Raw genomic sequence first — 27212 nt, 5'->3', positions numbered from 1 at the left:
AGACAGTGATGCAAATTAACAAAGAAAGTCATCTTAAAGATAGTGATGGAAGAGTTTTCTGAATATCTTGAAATGTCATCAAGGTAAATTAGGGATATTAGATCGGCCCCCTTGCTCTTGACTTTCCGAAGAAAAGTAAAGACCTGGCTCTTTTGAGAATGCAGCGGAATAGATAACACAGAACGATGAATGATGAACATGGAATGGCCAGACGATGTTACTGGATAATGTTTTTAACAAGATGGCACCAATCATTATGTGCTTTGACTGTTTTTATTTATGTTTTATATTGTAATGTTGATTGTTTTTAATGGCACTTTTATGAATGCCTGACATAGAATTGTGCCAACCTGAAACCCACCTTGAGTCACCGTATGGCTGAGAAAGACGAGCTATATAAATAAATAAATAAAATGGGTCTGACTAAACTCTCACTAAAGTCCAAAATTGGAGTCCCTGGTGGTACAGTGGGTTAAATCGCTGAACTGCTGAACTTGCTGATTGAAAGGTCACAGGTTCGAATCCAGGGAGCAGGATGAGCTCCCGCTGTTAGCCCTAGCTTATTTATTATTATTTATTTATTTACTGTGCTTATATACCGCTGTTCTCAGCCCGGGGGCGACTCACAGCAGTGTACAACATAGAGAGGATAGGGTGCAAATTACAAGACACAATCTAAAATCAAACTAGCAGTATCAAAAAATCGTCATCAACAACATCAACAATATCAATATCAATAATACAAAAATACAAAAAGTCATTCGCGTCGTCTCATCGTTAAACCACAATCCAATATCATTTTCCGTTGTTCCATTCCTGTCGTCATTACCAATTATTGCACTTCTTGTTCGAACGCCTTCTCGAACAGCCAAGTCTTTAGTTTCCTGCGGAATATCACCAGGGAAGGAGCCAGTCTGATATCCACGGGAAGGGTGTTCCACAGCCGAGGAGCCACCACCGAGAAGGCCCTGTCTCTCGTCCCCGCCAGCCGTGCCTGTGAGGCAGGCGGGATCGAGAGCAGGGCCTCCCCGGACGATCTCAAAGTCCTCGTGGGCTCATAGGCCGAGATGCGGTCAGATAGGTATCTTGGGCAGGAACCGTTTAGGGCATTATAGGCCAATGCCAGCACCTTGAATTGAGCCCGGTAGCAAATCGGCAGCCAATGGAGCTGGTACAACAAGGGCCAATCTAGGAGTTCGAAAGCATGCAAATGTGAGTGGATCAATAGGTACTACTCCAATGGGAAAGTAATGGCACTCCATGCAGTCATGCCAGTCACATGACCTTGGAGGTGTCTACGGACAATGCCGGCTCTTCAGCATAGAAATGGAGATGAGCACCAATCGCCAGAGTCGGACACAACTAGATTTAATGTCAAGGGGAAACCTTTACCTTTACCTTTAGAGGCCAAAATGAGTAACTGAAAGCTATCATGCTTTGGGCATGTTTTGAGATTACAGAGCTTCATGGGGAAAAAACAGTGATGCTTGTCAAAGTTGGAGGCAATCATTAAAAAAGGGAAGACCACATTAAATTTAGGTTAATTCAATAAATTCCTTGAGTTTGCACGACCTGAACAAAATAACAGGGTCTCTTGGAGGTGTCTTATTCACTGCATTGCCAACCCTGGATTGACAGTGTATAATAAAAAATAACACAATTTTCACAGGATTACAATGCTCATGATAATGACGATGATGATTTATGACTTTTTGTACATTGTCTCCAGGAGTCAATCCTGCCCTAAATTGAGGTCTGTCAATCCAGAAATGAAATACAACATGAGTGACTTCCAGAAACTTGTCAAAAGTGCCATTTCTGAGCTTGTGCTTCTCCATTAGTAGTCTGTTAAAGGCTTGTATGAAGAGACCTTGTGCTCCACTGGATAGAAATGTAGAATGTTCTTAAGGACAGATTTCAGATCTCCTTGCCATAAAATCTGTGGAAATGTTGTAATTAATAATGAAAAAGGGTGCCATTTCTATTGCCAAAAGAGATCTCAAGATCAAATTTTAACATCTCAAGAATGTTTTTTTTTTTTTTTTGGTCTAGCTGTCTGGGTTTTTATTTTTTTGATATGTAGAAATGTTCTCTTCCTCTCCGAGTAAAAGGCTGGAGGGGTTTTAAAACGTATCTTTTCAGAGGTGCATTAGTCCCACACTGGAACAAGAAAACTGCCTTTTAATCTCTACCCTAACCAAAATCCTGGCAGACAAACATTTTGCATTAGTGTCGAACGGATGTTAGCTGCCCATCAAGCTAAGTGCCACTTTGCCATGATTTGTGTTGGCAAACGACAACATAAAAAAGAACAAGAGAGGTTTTTTTATGCGGTGGCAAAAAAAAAGAGGCCTGCATCAATAGAAATATAGTGTCTCAATCCAGGGAAGTCATGCTCCCCATGCTCTATTCTGCCTTGGTTAGACCATACCTGGAATCACACTGTGTCCAATTCTGGGCACCACAATTGAAGGGAGATATTGACAAGCTGGAATGTGACCAGAGGAGGGCGACTAAAATGATCAAGGGTCTGGAGAACAAGCCCTATGAGGAGCGGCTTAAAGAGCCGGGCATGTTTAGCCTGAAGAAGAGAAGACTGAGAGGAGACATGATAACCATGTATAAATATGTGAGAAGAAGTCATAGGGAGGAGGAAGCAAGCTTGTTTTCTGCTGCCCTGGAGACTAGGACTCAATGGAGCCATGGCTTCAAACTCCAAAAAAAGGAGATTCCATCTGAACATGAGGAAGAACTTCCTGACTGTAAGAGCCATTCAGCTGTGGAACTCTCTGCCCCGGAGTGTGTTAGAGGCTCCTTCTTTGGAGGCTTTCAAACAGAGGCTGGATGGCCATCTGTCGGAGGTGCTTTGAATACGATTTTCCTGCTTCTTGGCAGGAGGTTGGACTAGATGGCCCACCAGGTCTCTTCCAACTCTCTGATTCTATGATGCTAAGAAGGGGTAGAGGTTAGTGCTCTGAAAGAGAAAATTCAGAAAGAGAGCTCAAATATTGGCACTGATATAACTTAACAATGCTTTGATATGATACACCAAGCCAAACAACTTGTTACCCACCCACCAAAAATACATACAGTCCCCTATTCGGGCTGCAGTGGCTCAGTGGGTAAAACTACAGAGCTGCAGAATGTGCCGATTGGAAAGTTTGTGGTTTGAATCTGCAGACGGGGTGAGCTCCCGCTGTTACCCCCAGCTTCTGCCAACCTAGCAGTTCGAAAACATGCAAATGTGTGTAGATCAATAGCTACTGCTTTGGAAGGAAGGTAACAATGCTCTATGTAGTCATGCCAGCCACATGACCTTGGGGCTGTCTGTGGAGAAATAGAAATGAGCACCAACACCCAGATTCAGACACGACTGGTCACAGGCCCGTAGCCAGGATTTCGATTCGGGGGGGGGGGGTGAGTTTTTTTCAGGGGGGGTTCGGGGGGCCTGAGTTTCGGGGGGGGGGGGGGGCTGAGTCTGAGTGAAAGAGCAAACCTTTTGTATTGTTACCCTAATACCCCCATCATGCATATGAGATATATTGAGTATGGTGATCAGATCATGATATGAATAAACATAACTGTTTAAATAATGCACCAGTAAGGCCTTTTCGCGAACCACCATGAGAATTTCGGGGGGGGGGGGGCTGAAGTCCCTCAAGCCCCCCCCCCCCCCCCCCCCCCCCCGGCTACATGCCTGCGACTGGATTTAATGTCATGGGGAAAACCTTTACCTTTACCTACAATTGTAAAATAAGAAGACAAAACCAAAAAGGAACAAACCAATGCAGAGACCTTAAAGCAGAAAAAAAATTGTAGAATGTGAGAACTACCAGACACTAAAGAGCATAATGTAGTGATGGTAACACCACGGAAAAGGCCATGAGTTCAATAGCATCCACTTACCCCAATGACTGAAGGTAGCTAGAGAAGGCAAATGATCAAATAATGGGGTTGAGCTCCCATTGTTAGCCCTAGCTTCTGCCAGCCTAGCAGTTCAAAAACATGTAAATGTGAGTAGACCAAAAGGTAACACTTCTGAGGGAAGGGAATGGTTCTCCATGCAGTCATGCTGGCCACATGACCTTGGAGGCGTTTACGAACAATGCTGACTCTTCGGCTTAGAAATGGAGATGAGCACCACCTCACAGAGTTGGACTCGACCAGATGTAATATCAAGGGGAAACTTTTGCCTTTACTATAGTCAGCTTTTAATGATCCACTGAAGGTTCAAACAGTCCCTTGCTTCTGCAGCTTCCTCGGAACTGCATAAAAGAAATATAGAAAACGTACAGTGCATCCAACATCCTCTATTATCTGGTTCAAAATAATACTTTCATTAGGTGAAGCTTAGGCAGCAGGCAAGAATTCTTCTTGGGGGGTAAATTTTGCAGTGGAAGAGAGCCGTACAGCTTGCAAATGTCTCCATAAACTTAAACAAAAGGTCTTGAGGCACTCAGCTCTTAAACGTTTGGTTTTGAATCTCTGCGTATTTTGGAGGAAGAAAATTAGGGTTGCCATGTTCGCTTGTTTTTTCTCTCGCAAACTTTTCATCTTTAAGTGATACATGACAGGCAGGTGTAGCACAGTCTTTCCCTTTCTTGGATTCGTTATAAAGGGTGAGAATTCACACTTCGGAATCTTCCAACGCATTTCCTTTTCCCTTTTTTAAAACAAATGGTAATGCGTTGAGAAAGACACCTTTGGAGAGGAAATGCGTTTCAACCTGAGTGTGAGAGGGAAAGCCATGTTTAGAAATGTGCACTTCAATATTACAATCTATCTATCTGTATAAATGCTCCGTGCATGAGTACCGTAAAAACAAAAGAACCAATGAATGAAATCACACCAAATTTGGCAACAAAATGTCTCACAACACAAGGAGTGACCATCACTCAAAAAATTATGATTTTGTCATTTGGGAGTTGTAGTTGCTGGGATTTATAGTTCACCTACAATCAAAGAGCATTCTGAACTCCATCAACGATAGAATTGAACCAAACTTGGCACACAGAACTCCCATGACCAGCAGAAAATACTGGAAGGGTTTGGTGGGCATTGACCTTGAGTTTGGGAGTTGTAGTTCACCTACATCCAGAGAGCACTGTGGACTCAAACAATGATTGATCATGACCACAGTACACATACATGGCAAACATTCAATGCCGCTTTGTATAGACAATACACAGACAGAACAGAACAGAAGGAGGTGCCATGGAAGGTTGGGCTCGAGTCCAGGGGGTGCTGTTGCTCTATCTTCTATGATGTAGAGCTGTCAGGACTTGCTCCTTCCTTTTGGTCGCCCAGCATTTTGTGATCTTTTTTCTTTATGGCGTCATAAAACACCTCCCCCACTTTTAGCGGTAGCTAATTTCTCTAATAACAGCTAAAGCTGTTTTCGAATGACTTAAGTAAACAATGGGCTAGGCTGACAGTTGGCAGCTCGCGCCAAACTGGGAGTTTGAACTTGCAACCTTTTGGTTGATAGATCTGATAATTCCTGATGATTTACCAGCTGTGCTAAATCTCCAACATGGCTATCATGTCTCCTCTCAGCCTCCTCTTCTTCAGGCTAAACATGCCCAGCTCTTTAAGCCGCTCCTCATCGGGCTTGTTCTCCAGACCCTTGATCATTTGAGTCGCCCTCCTCTAGACACATTCCAGCTTGTCAATATGGTGCCCAGAATTGGAAACAGTATTCCAGATGTGGTCTGACCAAGGCAGAATAGAGGGTTGTAGCATGACTTCCCTGGATCTAGATACTATAGTCCTATTGATGCAGTCCAAAATCCCATTGGCTTTTTTTGCCACCGCATCACATTGTTGGCTCATGTTTAACTTGTTGTCCACGAGGACTCCAAGATCTTTTTCACACATACTGCTCTCGAGCCAGGCATTGTCCCCCATTCTGTATCTTTGCATTTTGTTTTTTCTGCCTAAGTGGAGTATCTTGCATTTGTCACTGTTGAACTTCATTTTGTTAGTTTTGGCCCATCACTCTAATCTATTAAGATCATTTTGAATTCTGCTCCTGTCCTCTGGACTATTGGCTATCCCTCCCAATTTGGTGTCATCTGCAAACTTTTGTATCTTTCAATAAACTTGAGACAAATCAAAAATGTTCTAGGAGTTTATACCTTTACAAGCATTCTGATATTATACTTATTAAAAGTTTTAAGGGCATTAAAGAATTGCAGTGATATTTTTAGAAATAAATGTCAGAAGGAAAAATAATTCCATTAGTAGTGGACAATTATAGTGAGACTGCTGAGCATAAATGTTACTGCTATGGTAACTGTAAAAGCAATGAATATAAGGAAAAACGTGTAGTAATATCTCTGGAAATATTTCTATCATTGTGTTTAAAATATCCGCGCCTCACCTAGATTACTACAATGTTCTGAAAGCAGTAGATCTGTCACAGGCTACAAACGAAACCATTGCAATTGTGGAAGTGAACTCCACTGAATTTGGGATTCTGCACTGACTTGGAAAGGTCATTATTCCATTTCAGAACACACATCTTGCATACTGGAGTTCACAGTTTTAATCCTTCTAAGGGTCTTTTTGTCACGATCCAGGCCAACAGTAACCCGGGCTGTTTCTACACCAACCACTTTAGTGTTATGTCCTGTTTAATTGTTTTGTGCTTATTTTGAAAATACCATATATAGTGCTGGTGTTAACCTATAAAGCCCTAAACAACTCCGGCCCTGTTTACCTCTCCGAACGTATTCTCCCCTACGAACCATCAAGACCACTAAGATCGTCTGGAGGGGCCCTGCTCTCGGTCCCACTGCCTGCACAAGCACGGCTGGTGGGGACGAGGGACAGGGCCTTCTCGATGGTGGCCCCTCGATTTTGGAACTCCCTGCCATTAAAGATCAGAACTGCCCCCTCCCTCATGACGTTCAGGAAACTAACAAAGACCTGGTTGTCGAACGCGGCATTTAACAACTGATTTAATTCTTTGCCCACATGAAAGGAGGATGATGAATGGGATTGTGATGGTGTCAGACAATTTGGCTCTTTTAACTGGGATGATAATGTTTTAATGTGTCTGGTGCTGATATTTTAATCGTGTAATGAAGTGGCATTGTGTTGTTATTGTATATTTTTTGTATGTTAACACATGTTGTGAACCGGTCCGAATCCCTCTTTGAAGGTGAGAGGGTCGGTATATAAAACCTCGAAATAAATAATAAATAAATAAATAATATACTCAAGACTGAGTTTTTCAGTCCTTTATTTAGGCTGAAAAAGCCTCCCTTGGCTTATACTTGAGTCAAAGTTATTTAAGTCGCCTTCGGGCTGAGAACAGCGGTATATAAGTAAAGTAAAGTAAATAAATAAATAAATAATATTTTACTATATTTTTATTATTATTTCATTTATTGTTTTACTCTATTTATTATTGTTATTATTACATTTATTATAATAACAATAACGAGAGACAGGGTCTTCTCAGTGGTGGCCCCTCGGCTGTGGAATGCCCTACCTGCAGACATCAGATCGGCCCCCTCGCTGCTGGCGTTTCGGAGGAAGGTGAAGACCTGGCTATTCGAACAAGCGTTTGACTAAACAGTGAAACTGAACATAGGAATACAGAACAATGGATAATGAGAGTGGATTCTGATTTTATTGTTGAGGCGTTATGATTGTTATACTGTTGTTAATTGTTGATGTTACAATCTGTTTTAATTGCATTATACTGTTTTGTGATATTCTGCATTGTTGTGTAAACCGCTTTGAGTCGCCTAAGGGCTGAGAAAAGCGGTATAGAAATAAAGTAAATAAATAAATAATAAATAATTATTATTTTACTATAGTAATAATGTTATTATTAGATTTACATTATTTTACTCTACTATTATTATTTTATTACATTTATTATTTTACTCTAGTAATATTGTTATTAGACTAGCCATCCCCTGCCAGGCGTTGCTGTGGCCCAGTCTGGTGATCTGGAAAATAAAGTAACAAGAAAGTGTTGGTTTCTAATATATGTAATTTCTTTCTGCTTGTGGGTAAACAGTATTTCTCATTGTTTCTTTGTCAGTGTTGATGTGGAGATTGTCTGGTTTGCCTACTCTGGAATATGCAACATATCATAATCCTTCTCTAGGAGTCCCTTTCAAATCTATGATACTATATCTCTCTGTGTGTGTGTGAATCATATCTATCTATCTATCTATCTATCTATCTATCTATCTATCTATTAGGCCTGGGTAACAACGGAAAAATTTGTTTCTAAAATCGATTTGTATTTGGGGTTTTTTTTTGTTTCGATATTTAAAATAATTACAAAATTTTCCTTTTAAAAAGTTCGATATTTACGAAATTTCGTAAATGGTAAAAAATTAACGAATCGATTTCCGAAACAATAACGAATCGATTCGTTAATGGCGGACGCGACCGCGAAATACGCTAAAAAACCTCCAAAACCTTCTGAAGCTTCCCTCTCCCTCTGTTGTTGACTGTTGGTGTGATATTATAATTTTTTTTCACTAATTAAACCATAAAACTGGCCCAGACATGCGGAAATAATAACGAAACGACCTCAAAACAATAACGAAACGAATACAATATCGAAATACGAAGCATTTACAAAACGTTTTTGAAAATTCATTTTTTTAATGATTGCTCCAGAATGGTTCGTTATCGTTTTGTAATTGAAAAAATTAACGAATTATTAACGAATTACGAATTAACGAAACGAAACTGCCCAGCCCTACTATCTATCTATCTATATCTATGGCTGGATGGCTCTTTGTCAGGAGGGCTCTGATTACATTTTCTTGCCCTGGTGAAGAGAGTTGGTCTGGATGGCCTTAAAGCATTTTCTGTTGGTCATGGAGGATCTGTGTGGGAAATTTGCCCCAATTCTGTCATTTGTGGGATTCAGAATGCTCTTTGATTGTATGTGAACTATAAATCCCAGTAACTACAATCAGAGGTGGCCCTAGGTAATTTTCAACGGTAAGCAAACAGTATTTCGTCTCCCCCCCCCCCCCCAACCAATCATTGATATATATTTTCTGTTGGCATGACTTCCCTCGATCTATATACTGGACTCTTATTTATGCAGGCCAAAATCCCATTGGCTTTTTTTGCAGTTGCATGCATCAGCTCCACTGGCTGCCAATCCAATTCCGAGCACAATTCAAAGTGCTGGTTTTGACCTACAAAACCCTATACGGTTCCAGCCCAGTGTATTTGTCCGAACTGATCTCCCTCTACATCCCACCTCGAAGTATAAGATCTTCTGGGGAGGCCCTGCTCTCGACCCCGCCACTCTCACAAGTGAGGTTGGCGGGGACGAGGAGCAGGGCCTTCTCAGTGGTGGCCCCCCACCTGTGGAACTCACTCCCCAGGGAGATTAGATCAGCGACTTCCCTTCTGGCATTCAGGAAAAAACTGAAGACCTGGGTTTGGGACCAAGCCTTTGGACATACTGGCAACTAAATTAAGGATCTGACGATAGACAAGGACAAATGGAATGGAATGGATATATGGACTCTGAACCCGAGCATGAGATTGTTTTAATATTTTATTATGCATTGATGTTTTAATTTAACTGTTGAATTGCTTTTTTGTACTTTGTATTGCTGTCAATTGATTTAGGCATCTAATTGTGCCTCCTCTGTAAGCCGCCCTGAGTCCCCCCCGGGGTGAGAAGGGCGGGGTATAAGTAAATGAAATAAATAAATAAATAATTGTTGGCTAATATTTAACATATTGTCCACAAGGACTCCAAGATCTTTTTCACACATATTGGTCTCGAGCCAGGCATCGCCCCCCATTCTGTATCTTTGAATTTCATTTTTTCTATCTAAGTGGAATAACAGTTAACTCCAAAGAAGGAGATGTCCTTTATAGTTTCCTACTTCATAGGAAGGAGTAGAAGCTGAGAAGGAACTTCTGGTCTGAATCCTTGAGCCTTCAGTTTGCTCTCAGATGTTGTGAAAGCAAGATGCTTTTCTCCGTACATGTTGCCATTTGCTCGGATGGGAACAAAACGTTTCTAGTTCTAACCCAATGTCCTCCTGCTTCATCACAATAGCTTATCATCTTAGCTTTACTTCTTGGATTCTGTTCCCCACTAATTTTTAAATGTCCAATGTTTCCTATTGTTTCCCACCCCGCAGACCCGCTTTTCATAAAACAAACTCTTATAGAGAACTTCAAAACCAGGTATAAATTAATCATTTTTTCTTGGCTTTTCTTCTTTGTAAACAAAGATTTTAATTACGCAAGTTCACGGACATCCTGTTTACTTCATAATTACAGCTAAATGGCATTTGTCCCAAAAGCAGCTCTTTTCCTTCTGAAGGATTTAACAATGCATTCTCCACGACACATATATTTGTTTGGAGTCTACACAATGGACCGAATCCCACTTGTGCTTAATAGAGGATGGTTTGCCAGTTCTCTGGTAGATGAGCCAAGACTCAACTCTCCATTAATGACTCAAACGTTACTCCCTGTAGTGAGGTAAATCCATTCCTTTTTGGCATGAACCAGCCTGGAAATACCCACACCACCTGTTTATCATAAATTACCAAGCTGAAAATAGATATCTATCTCTCCGGATGTATGAAAGAGGGGGAAGAGGGAGGGATTTTATGAACAAAGACAACAGGGAGAGACAAATGGAAATGGATTTTCCCCAAGTGGTATCACTGGAAGTGTAACTCATTTCATAACATGCATTGACGCTAGATATTCGTTCAGGAGTAGCTGAGATTCCTTGATAAATCATATTGCTGAGTAGTGGGCTGTTTTGTTTTTAAAGAAATGGAGACAGATGTTGGTAAGATTCAGCCAATTTGTATCATTGTGCCACATTCATAGATTCATGGAGCTGAAAAGTTGGAAGGTACCTCAAAAATCATCTAGTGCAACCCTCTGCCAGGACAGGAATTCACAGCTAAAGCATTCCTCAGGGGTAGCTACCCATTTCTGCTTCAGGAAACTCCAACAAGAGAATCTATCTTCTTCCATTCTCCAGCAAAGGATCACCGCCTTGTCGGGGCGCTGGAGCTTGAGCACCTCAATGATGTCATGAGCGAAACCATGAAGGGCTACCCAAGACGGGACGGTTGTGGCAGAGAGGTCAGACCACGCGTGATCCCTGGGGAAGGCAATGGCAAACCACTCCAGTATCCTTGCCAAGAAAACTAAATGGACCAGTACAACCAGAGATATGTCGGTATGCCATTGGAAGATGGGACTCCCAGGTCGGAAGATGGCCAAAATGCTACTGGGGAGGAGCAGAGGATAAGTTCAACTAGCCCCAGATGTGATGACGCAGCTAGCTCAAAGCCGAAAGGAAGGCTAGCGGCCGACGGTACTGGAGGCGAACGACGAATCCGATGCTCTAAAGATCAACACACCATAGGAACCTGGAATGTAAGATCTATGAGCCAGGGCAAATTGGATGTTGTTATTGGTGAGATGTCAAGACTAAAGATAGACATTCTGGGGGTCAGCGAACTTAAATGGACTGGAATGGGCCACTTCACATCAGATGACCACCAGATCTACTACTGTGGACAAGAGGAACATCGAAGAAATGGAGTAGCCTTCATAATCAATAAGAAATTCGCTAAAGCGGTGCTTGGATACAACCCAAAAAATGACAGAATGATCTCAATTCGAGTGCAAGGAAAGCCTTTCAACATCACAGTGATTCAAATATACGCCCCAACCACAGCTGCTGAAGAAGCAGAAGTAGATCAGTTCTATGAGGATCTGCAGGACCTACTGGATAATACACCAAAAAGAGACATTATTTTCATTACAGGAGACTGGAATGCCAAGGTGGGAAGTCAAATGACAACTGGGATCACAGGCAAGCATGGTCTGGGAGAACAAAATGAAGCGGGACGCAGGCTGATAGAATTCTGCCAGGAAAACTCGCTGTGTATAACAAACACTCTCTTCCAACAACCTAAAAGACGGCTTTATACATGGACTTCACCAGATGGTCAGCACCGAAATCAGATTGACTACATCCTTTGCAGCCAAAGGTGGCGGACATCCATCCAGTCGGTGAAAACAAGACCTGGGGCTGACTGTAGCTCAGATCACGAACTTCTTATTGCCCAATTTAGAATCAAACTAAAGAGATCAGGGAAAATACACAGACCAGTTAGATATGATCTCACTAACATTCCTAGCGAATATACAGTGGAAGTGAAGAACAGATTTGAAGGACTAGATTTAGTAAACAGAGTCCCAGAAGAACTATGGACAGAAGTCCGCGACATTGTTCAGGAGGCGGCAACAAAGTACGTTCCAAAGAAAAAGAAAACCAAGAAGGCAAAATGGTTGTCTGCTGAGACACTGGAAGTAGCCCAAGAAAGGAGGAAAGCAAAAGGAAACAGGGATAACACGGGGAGATATGCCCAGTTAAATGCGCAATTCCAGAGGTTAGCCAGAAGAGATAAGGAACTATTTTTAAATAAGCAATGCATGGAAGTGGAAGAAGACAACAGAATAGGAAGGACAAGAAACCTCTTCCAGAAAATTAGAAACATTGGAGGTAAATTTCAGGCAAAAATTGGTATGATAAGAAACAAAGATGGCAGGGATCTAACAGAAGCTGAAGAGATCAAGAGAAGGTGGCGAGACTATACAGAAGATCTGTATAGGAAGGATAACAATATCGAGGATAGCTTTGACGGTGTGGTGAATGAATTAGAACCAGACATCCTGAGGAGTGAGGTTGAATGTGCCTTAAGAAGCATTGCTAACAACAAGGCAGCAGGAGATGATGGGATCCCAGCTGAACTGTTTAAAATCTTAAAAGATGATGGTGTCAAGGTGATGCATGCCATTTGCCAGCAAATATGGAAAACACAAGAATGGCCATCAGACTGGAAAAAATCAACTTATATCCCCATACCAAAAAAGGGAAATGCGAAAGACTGCTCAAACTTCCGTACAGTGGCCCTTATTTCTCATGCCAGTAAGGTAATGCTCAAGATCCTGCAAGGAAGACTCCAGCAATACATGGAGCGAGAGTTGCCAGATGTTCAAGCTGGGTTTAGAAAAGGCAGAGGAACGAGAGACCAGATTGCCAATATCCGCTGGATAATGGAGAAAGGCAGGGAGTTTCAGAAAAACATCTACTTCTGCTTCATTGACTATTCTAAAGCCTTTGACTGTGTGGATCATAATAAATTGTGGCAAGTTCTTGGTGGGATGGGCATACCAAGCCACCTTGTCTCTCTCCTGAGGAATCTGTACAAGGACCAAGTAGCAACAGTCAGAACTGACCACGGAACAACAGACTGGTTCAAGATTGGGAAAGGCGTACGGCAAGGCTGCATCCTCTCACCCAACCTTTTTAACTTGTATGCAGAACACATCATGCGATGTGCGGGGCTGGATGAATGCAAAGCTGGGGTGAAAATTGCTGGAAGAAACATTAACAACCTCAGATATGCAGATGACACCACTCTGATGGCCGAAAGCGAGGAGGAGCTGAGGAGCCTTCTAATCAAGGTGAAAGAAGAAAGCGCAAAAGCCGGGTTGCAGCTAAACGTCAAAAAAACCAAGATTATGGCAACAAGAATGATTGACAACTGGAAAATAGAGGGAGAAACCGTGGAGGCCGTGACAGACTTTGTATTTCTAGGTGCAAAGATTACTGCAGATGCAGATTGTAGCCAGGAAATCAGAAGACGCTTACTTCTTGGGAGGAGAGCAATGTCCAGTCTCGATAAAATAGTGAAGAGTAGAGACATCAGACTGGCAACAAAGATCCGCCTAGTCAAAGCCATGGTATTCCCTGTAGTCACCTACGGATGTGAGAGCTGGACCTTAGGGAAGGCTGAGCGAAGGAAGATCGATGCTTTTGAGCTGTGGTGTTGGAGGAAAGTGCTGAGAGTGCCTTGGACTGCGAGAAGATCCAACCAGTCCATCCTCCAGGAAATAAAGCCCGACTGCTCACTGGAGGGAAAGATACTAGAGACAAAGTTGAAGTACTTTGGCCACATCATGAGGAGACAGGAAAGCCTAGAGAAGACAATTATGCTGGGGAAAGTGGAAGGCAAAAGGAAGAGGGGCCGACCAAGGGCAAGATGGATGGATGGCATCCTTGAAGTGACTGGACTGACCTTGAAGGAGCTGGGGGTGGTAACGGCCGACAGGGAGCTCTGGCGTAGGCTGGTCCATGAGGTCACGAAGAGTCGGAGACGACTGAACGAATGAACAACAACAACAATCTTCTTCCATTGCTCAGTTTGATAGTACAGTGGTCCCTCGCTACTTTGTGGTTCGCTTTTTGTGGACTCACTGTTTTGCGGTTTTTCAATAAACATTAATCTATATAAATAAAAATGTTCGTTTGTGGGATTTACATAACTCAAAAACCATTGGATGAATTGCCATCAAATTTGGCCACAAGACACCTACTAACCCAAGGAGTGACCATCACTTTAAAAAAATGATTTTGTCATTTGGGAGTTGTAGTTGCTGGGATTTATAATTAATCTACAAGCTAAGAGCATTCTGAACTCCACCAATGATAGAATTGATCCAAACTTGACATACAGGACTCCCACGATGAACAGAAAACACTAGAAGGGTTTAGTGAGCATTGACCCTGAGTTTTGGAGTTGTAGTTCACCTACATCCAGAGAGCACTTTGGACTCAAACAATAATGGATCTGGACCAAACTTGGCACAAATATTCCATATGCCCAAATATGAACACAAAAGGAGTTTGGGGGAAATAGACGTTGACATTTGGGAGTTGTAGTTACTGGGATTTATAGTTCTCCTACAATCAAAAAGCATTCTGAACCCCACCAACAACAGAATTGTGGCAAACTTCCCTCACAGAACCCCCATGACCAACAGAAAATACTTAAGGCCATCCACTCCAACTCCCTTCACCAGGGCAAGAAAATACAACCAACGCCCTCCTGACAAAGAGTCATCTAGCCATAGCTATAGATAGATATATATGATTCACACACAGAGAGATATATAGTATCATAGATTTGAAAGGGACCCCTAAAGAAGGGCAATCATATGTTGCATATTCCAGAGTAGGCAAACCAGACAATCTCCACAACACTGACAAAAAAACAACAAGAAATACTGTTTACTCTTAGGCATAAAGAAATTACATATATTAGAGACCACCTTGTTTTCATTACTTTATTTTCCAGATCAACAGACTGGGCCACAGCAACACAGGGCAGGGGACAGCCAGTGTAAAATATTTATCGCAGTATTTTTGCTCTTTTCGCGCTTTTTTGCGGTACTCGGTAAAACAACAATCTCATGCATCGATTGGTTTTCCCACCAAATCAGGCAAATTCACTGCCAGCAAGGGCTGGTTTGATAAATTTCAGAAGCACTATGGACATAAGAGCGTTTGTCTGTATGGAAAGGCTGCCCCTGCAGATAAAGCTGGAGCTGAGGATTATGTGAACAACATGTTCAAAGGGGGTTATGAAGTTTATAAGTGTGTGGGAAGGGTTTATAAAGACTTAAAATAGAGTATAACTACTAAAATAATGTATAAACATTAAAATAAATATAGCGTCCCTACTTTGTGGATTTTCACTTTTTGCAGGTGGTCCTCGAACGTAACACCCGTGATAAGTGAGGGAACACTGTAGTCTGTTCCACTGTCATATAGCTATTCCTGTAAGAAAGTTTTCCTAATTTTATCAGAATCTCCTTTATTGTAATTGGAAAGCAATGGTTTAGGTTCCATTCCCTAGAACATTTTAAAGCAATCTCTCTCCATTTTTCTCACGACAGCCTTTCACATATTTATGATGCATTCATGGTAACATTGCTCAGCATTCTCTTCTCCAAGGTAAACAGACCAAACTCCATTAAATAATCCTCAGGGGGTATTTATTTGTTGTGTCAGAAGCAAATTGAGACTCTAGTTATAATGTATACAAACCACAAAGATAAGAACTTGGCATTATACGAGATCTCCTTTGACCAGAAGCTGGCCACTTGGAGTGCTTCTGGTGTTGCTGTAAGGAGGTCCTCCATTGTGCATGTGCCAGAGCTCAGATTGCATTGTAGTAGGTGGACTGTGGTTTGCTCTTCTCCACACTCGCATGTCTTAAGGTTAGCCCTGCATCTCATGGTGCCAGAGCACAAGTCTTTTTTTTTCTTCAAATAATTTTTATTGAACATTTTAGACATCAACACAAGGAAAGAAGGAGAACAATACTATAGAAGATAGAAAAGTAAGAAACCCGAAAAAAAGAGAAAAAAAGAAAAAGAAAAAGCCCAAAAGGCCTAAAAAAAAAAGTCCAAAAAACACACACACCTCAACAGTTCTAAAATGACTTCCACTCCAGCCTCAGGATCTTCTCTAGATACTTCTTGGTCTAATCAATGTATTCTTGGCCTCTATTTTTCTTCTATTTTTTTCATAGTCATAAAAAAGGGTCCAGTCTGTCCTTTTTATCGATTTTCCGGTATTTTTCCTCATCAAAAAAGTTAGTTCATCCATGTCTCTTATTTCTTTAACCTTACCTATCAATTCGTCAATAATAGGAATCTGTTCTATTTTCCAATATCTAGCAAAAATAATCCTCGCTGCCGTTGTAATGTATGTTAATAATTTGTCTTCATTTTCTTCAAGTTGTAGATCCAGGTCTGTGAAGCCAAGTAAATAATACTCAGGCTTCTTCTTAAACTTCCCTTTCAGTAATTTTTGTGTTTCCTCGTGTTTTAGTGACCAATATTTAGATGTTTCTTTGCAGGACCACCACATATGGTAGAATGTACCTGTTTGTTCAACCAGAGCACAAGTTTTATTCAGTGCCTTCCAAGTCTCCCAGTCTTCTGTGTGCCCAGGAGGGAGTTTCTCAATTGGTTTCAGCTACTGGTTGATGTTCCGGGTTTTAGCCTTGATTTAAATCATTTGCATGCTGGTTGATATCCGAACAGAGAAGTTAATATCTTGGTCCTTTCATAGCTAGCTTCTTCTTCCTGATGGATATCAGGTGGTGCAATGCCAGCTCAAAAGTATAATTTCTCCAATGGTGTTGGGCGTAATCCTGAGATAATATGGCATATCTCATTAAGAGCCACATCCACGGTTTTAACATGGTGAGATGCATTCCACACTGGGCACATATATCAGCAGCAGAGTAGCAAAGCACAAAGGCTGATGTTTTCACTGTGTCTGGTTGAGATCCTCAGGTTGTGCCCGTCAGGTTTCGTATATCATTTCTAGTACCCCCTTTTTGCTTGGTAGTCAAACAGTGCTTCTCATGGGGTTAGTTCCAGTAACTTTTTATCACCTTGATCACCATTCTCTGGGCATGTCTCAGAACTGGTCTCAGTATTTCAGATATACTCGTGAAACCAAGTAGCAAAGACCAAGTTTCTCATTCTGTGTAGGAACAACTTCCTTAGACACTTGCAAGGGGATTTCTCACTCCAATAAGCTCACTGTTCCAGAGTTAGACTCCTTACCACTCCCTCTTGCTATTGCCTCAATAGATAGATAGATAGATAGATAGATAGATAGATAGATAGATAGATATTTGCATAAATGACACATACAAACATTTATGCAAATTGGAGAATACTAGGAAAAGATTCTGCAGGGTCATTTCCCTTTTTGATGAGGAAGGATATAAAAAATACTGGCAATCTATACAAATAAAAATGTAATGTTCATTTGTGGGATTAACATAACTCAAAAACCACTGGACGAATTGACACCAAATTTGGACACAATACACCTATCAGACCAACAATTGGCTTTCACTCATAAAACACTGAAAAATACAGCAGAAGAGACTTAAAAGCCATTTTTAAATGCATGCGCAAAACCACATATATACACATATACACAAATATATATATACACACACACAAAACACATATACACAGACTGGGCCACAGCAATGCATGGCAGAGGATGGCTAGTTTCTAATAATTCTAATAATTCTGGGCCTTTGAATGCAATGCATATGGTCTGCAAGCAAACAGACATATATACACATATACACAAATATATACATACACAAAGCACATATACACAGACTGGGCCACAGCAACGCATGGCAGGGAATGGCTAAGAGAGGTGATCATTTGTCAAGCCTTCATTAAAATCTATTTCAGACAATGCTAACAGCTATCAGACCACTCTGATCCAGTGTGCAAATCTAAGCTCATAAACATTATCTCCACTGTTCCCTGCACTAAATTTTTACTTTTGTTGAAGGCAGCATTTTTTGGATACCATTATATTTGGGTTCCATTCAAAAATGTCCTACGACATGCTATCTATTGTGAGATGCATCTTGTTCTTGCATCCTGTCCCTTGCTTTCTCTTCTTCTTTGCCCACAGCTATCTGTGCTTGCTTTCAGCCCTTCCACGCAAGCTTTGGTACTAATTACCTGTTTTACTGCAAGCCTTCTTGTCATGCCACTGTGCTGTTCCTCACTCCCCAATCCCTAATATATTTTTCACAGCAGCCCTTTCCTGTGTGTTACCTTTTGGCATTTCTCGTCCGACACGCCATCCTATTGTGTGTTATCCGCCGGCTTTTTCCCCGGAAATGCTTTTGTATTTCTCTTGCTCTTTTTACAAACAGCGCCTGCTCTAGTCTTAAGGTGCCTTTTGTGTCTCCCACCTCTGGCCCTGCCTTTTGTGCGCTTTGATTGAAAGGCAGCTCCACATGAAGCAGTCAACAAAATAGACTCAAGCTGCGCATTGGCATGGTGTGAGCAGGTAGGCCAAATCCATCACGTCTATTGTCATGACAGCTGGGATGGGAATGGAGAGAATTCTTTCTATTTATGTTTTGAACTCACTACGTTGTGATTCTGAGACTAAGGTCAATCCTCGTGAATCCACAACGGGTGGAAAATAGAAAGATTCACTTTATCTTAAGATCAAGATGAAATGGAGCAAAAATTGCCATTAGGGTCTTCCTGTAAGGGTTATTCAAGGTGGATCCACACCTGCAAAATAATACATTCATACCTGAGTCCCAGTGCTGTTGGAACACACAATGTCCCTCTGTTTTCAAAATGAAAGTGCTGCTTTGAAACTTTACTCCAATCCTCTGAAGATGCCAGCCACAGATGCAGGCAAAACAAAATCTGCTAGAATGTGGCCATAAAGCCCAGAAACTACACAACACCCCTTTAATGCAATTTTAAAGAGCTTCGTTTTCACTCCACAGTTTCTAAGAAGCTTGCAATGTGTGTCTTGCACTTGAACTGCGGTCAGGATGAAATCAGGGTGATTGGAGGATGGGACAGGTGAATGGGTTGTCACTTAGCAAGTGTAGAGATGACACACACACACACACACACAATTATTTATTTAGAGCATTTGTATCCCATCCTTCTCAACTCCCGAAGGGAGACTCAGAACGGCTTACAATTGGCAGTCATTAGATGCCGACAAAGAAACGGTTAGAAGACAACAATTCACATAAACAACAGCAATAAAAATACATTTAAAAAGCAATAAAAACATTAAAGTATTGTCCCTTAAAATATTAACACAACCAAGTCTGAGTCCGCTAATCCAAATTATAGTCCAGAGTTCCAGTCCACAGTCTCATAATTAACAATTCTCACAAGTCATTACAGTTGTTGCTCAGCCAGCTGCTTGAATGCTTAGTCCCAAAGCCAAGACTTGAATTTCTCCCTGAAAGAGAGGAGAGAAGGTGTCACCCTGATTTCACTGGGGAGTAAATTCCATAGACCGGGGGACACCACTGAGAATGCACTGTCTCTCATCCTCACCAATCGCACTTGCGAGGATGGTGGGATTGAGAACAGGGCCTCCCCCGATTATGGTAAACTCCAAGGTGGGTCATAGAGGGAGATACATTCAGACATGTTTAGGACGTGCCAACAAATATCTAGAATTCTCTGGTTGTTCAGGATATGTGTCCAGGTGCATCAGACATGATGCCATGGGTGTCTTAGAGAGCTTAAATTAAGTGGTTTAGTTTCATGCCTCTCAGAGTAGACAACATTATCTTGTGTCTGCTCTCAAGTCCTTGATTCTCAAGTTTCCTGTTCTTGTTTATGCCTGTGTTTCCTTTTAACGTTTATCTTGGAAAAGTTCCTGTTTTCATGTTCATTGATTTATATCTGAAATACGGCTGTGGATTTTGGTTTCTTTGGCTTTATGTCCATTGTTATGTTTGGATTACTGCTATTTTGTATCTTCTATTCTACTGATCCTTTTGGAATTGCCCCTTTCCTATGTTTATCTACTTTCTTTAATGAACATTTTTAGATTGAATTACTGGACTCTGCTGGGATGCTGGGTGAGAGGGTGTTCCAGTGCTGGAGTGCAACAAACTCCCAGAAACCCCAAGCAGCTTGCCAGCTGTTAGGAATTGTGAAAATTGAAGTCCAAAGCACCCAAAGTGCCGAAGTTTGGCCATCTCCAAGACTTGTGGGGTCAGAAGTGCTCTGGACTGGCCTCTTAATAACTGGCAGTGTAGATAGGCCTTGAACATATCTGCTTTATATTGTAATGCCAAATGATAAAAAGCCAAAAGCATTCTGCATTCCTGTATGTTGTCTCTGAGAGGAGGGAAAATAGATGTGCCTGCATTAAATTAATAGTGCTACGTGATAAACATCACCCTTAAATTGTATGAACTAGCTGGCCTTTGTATAGGTGATGAGTATCACTGACAGATGGTCTTTCATTCAATGCCTTGGAATATTTCTAAACCTGAAGAAACAGAATATTTATAAACCCCAGTCTGTTAAAACACCTGTGAAACAGACTGCTGGTTTTGCTTTTTCTTCACAGAGTAAGAAAAAGCAAAACCCTTAATGGTTGATACTTCCCTTTATAAAAAGAGGGGGTGAGAGCAGAATTGTCTGGCACTATATTGCCTTCTTCAACAAGTTACTAACATGATCTGTTTGCATATTTATTTTCCCATTTATCCTGCTGCTCCCCAAAGAGATGACAGTTTCGAGGATGGGGAAGGGAACATAACAAAAACAAAGAATTGTGTTCCACAGGTTTGCCTCAGGTTTGCTGGAGGTACTCCCATCTGCAAAAGTGTCTTTTGTTTCACTAGACATACATAAAGCACTTACTCATTTGATTCCTCACGTTCATTGTGCAGCATGTTGGAGTGCAGAGAAAGAAAAAGTTGTATCTTTTAATGCACTGAGCCAGTCCTTTCAGAAGACAGTTACAAATTATCTATGAGATTTTGTATTGAAGGATTATCCAAAAAAAATTGATCATTTTTGCACAGAATGAACATAGGAAATGATTAATTTCCCACAAAATACTTGATTTGTACCCTCAATTTAGACAGAAACTCTTGTGTGGAAAAACCATTTGCAAATAGTCATAATATAATTTTTTTTTGCTGAACTCTCAAAATAGGGAAAACACACCCCAAAGTATGCAAAAGCTCTCATTATAAAAGCATAGACCTGGAGGGACCTCAATATTGATCCAATCCTCTACCAAAAGATTGCCACCTAACCTTTCTTGGTGTATCTCCAATGAAGGTAATCCGTTCCACACAGGGGTGGCTCGTCCATTAGGCCTGGGTAACAACGGAAAAATTTGTTTCTAAAATCGATTCGTTTTTTTTGGGTTTTTTGCGTTTCGATATTTAAAAGAATTTCGAAATTTTCCTTTTAAAAAGTTTGATATTTACGAAATTTCGTTAATATTAACGAATCAATTCGTTAAAATGGCGGATGCGGTTGCGCAACGTGAAAATAATAGTTTTAAATAATAGTTTTAACCTGGAGAAGGAAAGAGGGGGGAAAGAGAGAGAGAGGAGGGGTGAGATCTCTATTCTGGTTTGACAATGCTTCTCAATAATAATAATAATAATAATAATAATAATAATAATAATAATAACAAACCACTTTCTGCCTTCGTGCTTGTAAGGCACAGTCAAAGCACTACTGAAAGATGGCCATCCATTCTTAATAATAATAATAATAATAATAATAATAATAATAATAGTTTTAACCTGGAGAAGGAAAGAGGTTAGGCAGGCAACCGGCAGGTCTCTGAGTGCTGCACTGCTGTGTCTCTTTGCCCAATGCACGCAGGCCAGAGTGAGGAACGAGGTGAGGTGACGACAGGAGGAGAGGAGAATTTGATCCACTTAAGCAGAGGCCAGGGACCCGGAAGTGGGGTAAATGCCGACCGCTTGCAACCAGGGAGAGGGGAGGGAAACAACTATAAAACTTGCACCAGACATACGGAAATAATAACGAAACAATTACAAAACAATTACGAAATAGCTTTAAAAATTCATTTCGTTTTTTAGTTGCTCCTGAATGGTTTGTTATCGCTTCGTTATCAAGAAAAATAACGAATTATTAACGAATTACGAAATTAACGAACGAAACCGCCCAGCCCTATCGTCCATTACTAAAGTAAGCGGTCGCAGTACACTTTTTTTTGCCAGGGGTGCAGAGGCGCCTGTGTAAATGCCCCTTGACCGCCACTTGAGGAGCGCCCCCTCGGCTCACAACAGCCCTAGCAGTCCGGGGGGAGCCTCGGCAACCCATTACGCAAAGTAAGCATTTGCAGTATAGTTGATTTTGCCCAGGGGCACTCTTGAGGTGCTCTTGGGGGAAAATAGACCTTGACATATGCGAGTTGTAGTTACTGGGATGTATAGTTCACCTACTATCAAAGAGCATTCTGAACTCCACCAATGATGGAATTGAACCAAATATGGCACACAGAACTCCCACGACAAACAGAAAATATATATCAGTGATTGGTTGGGGGAGGGGGGCACCAAAATACTGTTTGCTTACCATTGAAAATTACTTAGGGCCGCCTCTGGTTCCACAGTAAACAGCACACAGAAATAATTTGTGCATGACAGTCTGAAATAAGTGAAGATTTATATCCATGGTAGTGTGGGTCTTCCTCTTGGGATAGCAACCAGAAACACTGCACCTACCTGACGTCTTCCAGAGTATCTGAAAATAATTTAGATGGGGGGGGGGGGGATTGTCATAGCCATGACACAGGATCGAGGAGACAACAGGGGAATGGTGTCCCTGGACCACCTGAGCCCAGGGAATGTGAGATGGGAGTTGATGTAGTTCTGGCTTGTTCCAATTGCAGCCAGTTCCACATATGACCTCATCACATTAGGGTGGGATGAATACGGCAGGGCCCAGTGGGTGGCGTGGGAAACTCATCACCCTGTGCCCCACACCATCCGCTTCCCCCCCTTATCTCATCCCATGGAGGGAAGTGTCTGCCACCAAACTTCCCCTGTTGTTTCTAATGCAGCACAGAAAGGCTTCCATGTTTCTACAGCACTGCTGGTCACAGCTGACCTGCAATTAGAGCGCTCAAGGCCCAGGGCTTCCCAGTTCTCGGTGCTTATGCCACAGTTTTTAAGGTTGACTTTGAGCCCATCTTTAAATCTCTTTTCCTGACCGCCAACATTCCATTTTCCATTCTGAATAGAGCAACTGCTTTGGGAGACAGTGGTTGGGCATCCAGACAATGTGGCCAGTCCAGCGGAGTTGATGGTTGAGGACCATCGCTTCAATGCTGGTGGTCTTTTCTTCTTCCAGCACGCTGACATTTCCCCGCCTGTCTTCCCAAGAGATTTGCAGGATTTTTTGGAGGCAACGCTGATGGTATCGTTCCAGGAGTTTCATGTGACATTTGTAGATAGCCCACGTCTCGCAGGCATATAGCAGATTTGGGAGGACAATAGCTTTATAAACAAGCACCTTGGTCTCCCTACGGATGTCCCAGTCCTCAAACACTCTCTGCTTCATTCGGAAAAATGCTGCACTCGCAGAGTTCAGACGGTGTTGTATTTCAGTGTCAATGTTGACTTTTGTGGAGAGGTGGCTGCCAGGGTAGCGGAAATAATGCTTGAAGACTCAATGGGCTGCTATACTTTGCATGCACTACCTTACCTCCTTGGTTCTTGCTCAGCTGGACTATATTCATGCTTGACTTTGGACTGTCTTTGCTCTCTGCTTAGACTGCTGGTTTAGATTCAGGACTGTCTGAACCATCCTCTTTGAAATCTGTGTGGCCTGTAAAGAGTCATGCGTATATACCAAATGGGAAGTTTATTTCAGCACTCACCAAAAATTTTGGGAAATGAGCTAAGTAGTTTCATTCCCATTCTAACACAGAGAGACAGATTGTCAGAAGTTTCTCATACGATTTGTGAATTAAATGGCCAATGTTGGAGACATTGCCTCAAATTGAAATGTCTGCTTGTCTTCCTCTACCAGCAGAAGAAAGGCCTCCAGCAAAAACCACCCTCTGCTTCACCGGCAAGACTGTGTACATTTGAGACAGTTGCCTACTGTTTCGCTCCTAGCTTTTTCTTAGGCTATGCACATATACACATGCACATCCAAAGTACCATAGTTAGAAAAACAAAACCAAACAGGACTCTGCCACAAAGAAACAGGGCATCTAATTGCTCCTTTTCTTCGAGGTGAATTGTTCCATTTCCCTCCAGGATCAATACAAACTGACATGAGCATTACAATTCAAATCATTAGCCAGAAAATTTAAAAAGACAGGTTTTCTCAAAAGAAAACCAGCAGTATTTTTAGAATAAATACAAAGAAAGTACCGACAACCCTCAAGTATAGCATTAGCCCCCATTTTACAAGGAGGGGAAATACGCTACGAGCAACAGAAAGAAGTACTGGATGTAAACTTGAAAGGGGGAAAAAAGTATCTGTAATGCTAGAGAAACACTCTGTTTGCTATTAGGTTAAGAAATACAATGTTTCCCCCATAAACTAATAATGGCTTTTACAGGTCCTTTGTCCCAGAATAAAGGCACAAAACGTTAGCGATACATTAAATTTAAAGATCGGCAAAATAATTGATAAAATCTGTTGGGCATACAAGTCCTTATCCACTTTAGAGCCTGAGATATATAGATCAAGACATCTTCTTATAGCATTCAAAAAATCAGAATACGCAAGCATGTTTTCTTAATCCAAATCACAATTTACTGCATACTTGATCAGCAAGAAGCTCCCTAGTTATCTGCTTCCTCCATCCTCACTGTGTGCTAATTTAAGACTTAGGTTAAAGAGTTAGGAAAACTTCCATTTTTGTTTTACTTTCTCACATATCCCAATATCTGGACTCTATGTAAAGGTAAAGGTTTTTCCCTGATATTAAGTCCAGTCATGTCTGACTCGGGGGGTTGGTGCTCAACTCCATTTCTAAGCTGAAGAGCCGGCGTTGTCCATGGACACCTCCAAGGTTATGTGACCAGCATTACTGCATGGAGCACTGTTACCTTCCCATTGGAGCGGCACCTATTGATCTGCTCACATTTGCATGTATTCAAACTGCTAGGTTGACAGAAGCTGGGGCCAACAGCAGAAGCTCAGGCCGCTCCTCGGATTCAAACAGCTGATACAGTTGGCCTCACTGGCATTACTGGCTGCATATTTTAATAGTTATTTTAAATTAATGTTATTGTTCTTTATATAATTTGTGTCAAATGTCGCCTATGTTAGATTATTTTTGGGGTACATGTTTGTTTTATGTTTCTTATTTATGAATTATCACGGGGTGTCTGCGCCCTACACCACTGGAGAAACTACACTGTCTAGCCGGTATTGCACCACCTGACATCCACTGGGAAGTAGCAGCCAATAGTGAAAGGACCAAGGCAGTGACATCTCCAGCTCATCCCCTTTTTGGGTATCAGCCAGCACGTCAATGACTTAAATCAAGAAATAGTTTTCTGGAACACCTCAGCAAGCGAGAGTCCAAAAGTGGCAGGCTCAAACCCAGAACCTCAACCAATGTCTGATACCAAATGAGAGACTCCCCCCTGGGCACACAGAAGACTGGGCGACTTTGGAAGGCGCTGAACAGACTGCGCTCTGGCACCACGAGATGCAGAGCCAACCTCAAGAAATGGGCACGAAGTGGAATCCACGACATGCGAGTGTGAAGAAGAGCAAACCACTGACCACCTGCTGTAATGCACCCTGAGCCCTGCCACATGCACAATGGAGGACCTTCTTGCAGCAACACCAGAGGCAATCCAAGCGGCCAGATACAGGTCAAAGGACATTTAATCAACTACCAAGCTTGCAAACTCTGTGTTTTTGGATGTTTGTTTGTTTGTTCTGTTAAAAATGTAATACAACGGTTCAGTTGCCTAACACGATAAATAAATTTATGAATTGAATCTGGCATTGAATGTTTGCCATCTTTTGTTGTGAATCTGCCCTGAGTCCCCTCAGGGAGACAGGGCAGAATATAAATAAAGTTATTATTATTATTTGAAACACAACAAGATGAGTCCACAGCAGACAAGATCACTCTGCTGGCTGTTGAATTGGATCACACATCAGACACTTCCCAAGTGTCTAGGACTGTATGATGTATCGGTGAATAATGTGTGCAGATCCCAGTAAGGTGGCCTTCTGTAGCTGGCAGATGGTAATTTTGTCAGCACTGATTGTGTTTAAGTGCAGGCCAAGGTCTTTAGGCACTGTAACCAGTGTACCGATCACCACTGGGGCAACCTTGACTGGCTTGTGCCAGAGTCTTTGCAGTTCGATCTTTAAATCCTCATATTGTGCCAGGTTTTCCAGTTGTTTCTCTTCAATCCTGCTGTCGCCTGGGATTGCAACATTAACGATCCATACTTTGTTTTTTAACACGATTGTGAGGTCAGGAGTAGTGTGCTCCAAAACTCTGTCAGTCTGAATTAGAAAGTCCCAGAGTAGTTTGACATGTTCATTCTCTGTAACTTCTTCCGGCTTGTGATCCCACCGGTTCTTTGTCGCAGGCAGATGGTATTTGTGGCACAAGTTCCAATGAATCAACTGAGCAATGGTGTTGTGCCTCTGCTTGTAGTCTGTCTGCACGGTCTTCTTGCAGCAGCTGAGGATTTGATCTAGTGTTTCATTAAATCCTCATAGCGTGTTAGCTTTTCCAGTAGTTTCTCTTCAATCCTGCTGTTGCCTAGAATTGCAACATCAACAATCTATACTTTGGATTTTAATACGATCATGAGGTCAGGAGTATTGTGCTGCAAAACTCTGTTTGTCTGAATTATTTATTTATTATTATTATTATTATTATTATTATTATTTCATCAAAGAATGAACAAACTTACATGCAACAGATATACTTGCTGAATTCTATTTGCAAAACTGTGAACTGTCTACTTTGCACTGGCCAAAAATGTACAACTACA

Source organism: Anolis sagrei, chromosome 10 (genome assembly GCF_037176765.1).
Source record: "Anolis sagrei isolate rAnoSag1 chromosome 10, rAnoSag1.mat, whole genome shotgun sequence".
Lineage (NCBI taxonomy): Eukaryota > Metazoa > Chordata > Lepidosauria > Squamata > Dactyloidae > Anolis > Anolis sagrei.
The sequence above is the reverse complement of the archived record's forward strand: the minus strand, read 5'-3'. Positions refer to the sequence as shown.